Raw genomic sequence first — 3,417 nt, 5'->3', positions numbered from 1 at the left:
TTACGAACGCCTTACGAACGATTTTTGGACAATTTCGTAAGATCCTCTTAAGAGGGCCGTACGAAACCAGCGTTCGTAGACCGTTCGTAGACCGTTCGTAAGTTCGTAGCCTGGTCGATGGTCTTGTCCAAGATCTTTTTTTTTTTTTTACTTCGTACGAAACCCTCTCTTCGTATTAAAGGCCGCCATACGAACGTCGTACGAACATCGTAAGAACTACACAAAATTTTGTAGGGTGGAGAGACAATTCTAAATTCTTACAATGATTGTAAGAATGCCTTAACTCGAACCAGGCCGGGCTTTTTGGGGTGTTCTGTGGCAGGGGGAGGGTTGATTCAACCCCCTCCATTGAGCTACAGACCAAAGAGCTTCAAACGTTGGTCAAATCACTTGCGAATTGCGACTCGAGCTGGGATACCTTCGCTGCGGAGAATCAGGATTTTGGGAGGCTAGGGAGGAGACGATGATTAGTCGTGGTGATGGAGTGTTTGTGATGAGGACCACTGATCTCTACAGAAACGATCAGTTACGAGGACCAGGAGGAGGATGGTGACGATGACGAAGGTGAGGGGACCGGTTAATGTCACGGGACTCGCTGATCACCTGAAAAATCACCTGTGGCAGAACTAATAATAGACGGGCCCAATGCCTCTCTCTCATCCTTGCTCAATACCATAATCATTAACAAAGGAATGTGTTCTTTCGGGGCCATTACACTGCGGAAATAATCTGTAAAATCCAGCTTACACGCGTACAGCCCCAGGCGCACACTAAGTCGAGCCCGTTGCGGTTCAAACGCAGGCTTTCACGTGAACAAACTAGTTACGTTCAGACGGGAGCCCTTAACCTCGAAGTTAGGAAACTTCGAGGTTAGAGCTTGTAGTTAGGGACCGTGAAGACGCACTCGTAGTTAGCAAACCTCGAGGTTTGCTCGAAGTTTCAAGCCACGAGAAATCTTATGGTTAGCGCTCTAACCACGAGCCGCGGGGGGTCCCCACTCGTAGTTAAGCACCGTGTGGACACAAAACACAACGAACTCGAAGTTAAGAGTGACCTCGCCGTAAACTCCGGCCCCCACAATTTCCCTCTGCTTCCGGGTCAACCTCCCAAACGTACACCACAAATACACCACACGTGAAAAACCTATGACGCATGACACAACAACATCATCTTTTCTTCCCATGCGCTTGATCTCTGAAACTGAACACGTCGAACTCGCTATCAAACTGTATTCTATATTCTTCTCCGACGCTAAAAAAAAATGTTTTCGACGAATATCTTCATAAAGGCATAAAGTCATCAGTGCAGTGCTATCTCTGCATACCATGACAGAGAAAAAGAGTACCCGTAAGCGAGTCCGACAAGGTTCGACTATTCAAGAAAAGAATAAATAGACGCCTTGTTAGCAGTGTGGGCTGAAACTTCCGGTTTTGTGGTTTTAACATCGAGTGGGACCCACTCGTAGTTACGGGGGGCAGAAGCTTAACTTCGAGGTTTCGTAACCTCGAGGTTAAGATTCGTCGTGTGGACACACGTCGTAGTTAGGGGGCAAGAGCGAAACCTCGAGGTTTCCTAACCTCGAGGTTAGGGCCTGCCGTCTGAACGTAACTACTGTAACAAATGACTCGAGAATAAAAGGTCCAGTTACGCCTAATGATCAGTTGATTCACAGGGCAGTAACCGTCAGTCATTTGTAAAGCAATAGGAGTGAAGTCAAGCAGATTTCAAGAGATCGTTGGAACGTGAATGACAACGTGAAGCAGCGTGCTTTATTCATCTTGCCTTGTGTGTCATTATTACGATGTCCACCTCAACACGAAGACAACCTGATCAAATCGTCGACTGCCAGATCTTTTTTTCTTGAAGAAGCAAAGTGGATTCAGGAATGTCTAATGGCTAATACACCTAGAAAATGATACGACATTATTACAAACATATTCTAACGCATGTAGAAACATCGATGGGCATGTTGATGGGGATTCGGACTAATATCCGAAGGAGCGATACCAAACCAAACAAATCCATTGGTGGTGTATAGTAAGCTGAATGGTACACGTCATATTCATATCTGAGTCACTATTTGACATTTTTTTGGCGATTAAAATTACATCAAGACATCTGCATGTTGTTGTTGTTTGGTTTTTTTTGGGGGGGGTGGTCTTTCACTCAAAGAGGAATCACCTTTCTAAAAACATCGCTCTATTTCGATTTGATTCTGTTTGTTATCATTGTTTTCTGAGGATAATTTGATAAATTCGTGCATGCAATAAAAACAAAGTTCTAAATCTAAGGGAGGGCGCTCACTGCGTTTATGCCTCTATTTACCATTTGCAGATGAAAAAAACAAACAAATATAGCTCTAGTGCCTCAAAATTGTACTAAAACGTGAGTTTGGGATAGAAACAACCAATGCAAAAATGTAGGGTCCTATATCAGTGAAATCAATGTTACGTACGTATTGCTAAATATACAAAATGTGAGCAATAGTCTTATCAAATAGAATTAATTGTCCACAGATAATATGGTTTATTGAGAAAATTATTGATATTTCTTATATTTGTGGCTTTACTGTGAAATTCTTTGGTAGGATTTTAGTGATACAACTGAACTAAACTATGCATACGGATCAAATTAATGTGATAACTCGAACATATCTTTTTTTAATCACTGCTCCAAATAGTAAACGGTGGCTTTAATGGTGCATGTCTTCCACCGCCTCCCCTCCCTGATTTCATAACACAAAGGACTATGCTATTACAAAACAAAACCGTACTGTACAACTGCGGGGAGGATGGGGAGTTCCATGATATTACACTTCGCTAGGGACTGTATAATCTACATGATATATATCTCTGATTTGGTCTGAAGGAACTACTATAATATGTTGTTTACTGGGTAAAATAATGAAATAATAAAAACCTCGGAATATGACTGAGCACATTCCGATTCCTGGTGGGGGATGTGTAGGACACGGTTGGTGTGTCGGGGAGACACTTTGCTATTTGACGTTGACGCAAAACAAAAACAAAAACGACAACAGCAACAAAGAAAAAACAAACAAACTCGGAGCTTTGGAATAAACAACTGATGTTGATCTCCTCTCGAGAAGACAAACATCACTTTTGTGAAGCAACTCACGCAATATATGTTTTTTGACATTCCGCATGCGGGACAAGCTTAATGACTGCATTGGTTACAAACAAACAAACAACCATTATCATTCCACACAACTGCATGATTAAAAAAAGATGCATGAACTTCCATGACCTTCAACAACACGCACTAACAGCTCTAATCGCTTAAGCTACACAATGGCTCAGATTATGCCAGATAATTCACTCATCTTAGCTTACCTAATTTTTGCCACAAAATCTGTATTCCTGGTTCGTCTCGTTTTTGCTTGTTGGAGTCCCAGTG

This window comes from Diadema antillarum, unplaced genomic scaffold (assembly GCF_040938485.1).
Source record: "Diadema antillarum isolate AM-2024a unplaced genomic scaffold, OU_Dant_1.0 seq00001676_RagTag, whole genome shotgun sequence".
In the NCBI taxonomy this organism is placed as follows: Eukaryota; Metazoa; Echinodermata; class Echinoidea; order Diadematoida; family Diadematidae; genus Diadema; species Diadema antillarum.
This window is presented reverse-complemented; position numbering follows the sequence as displayed.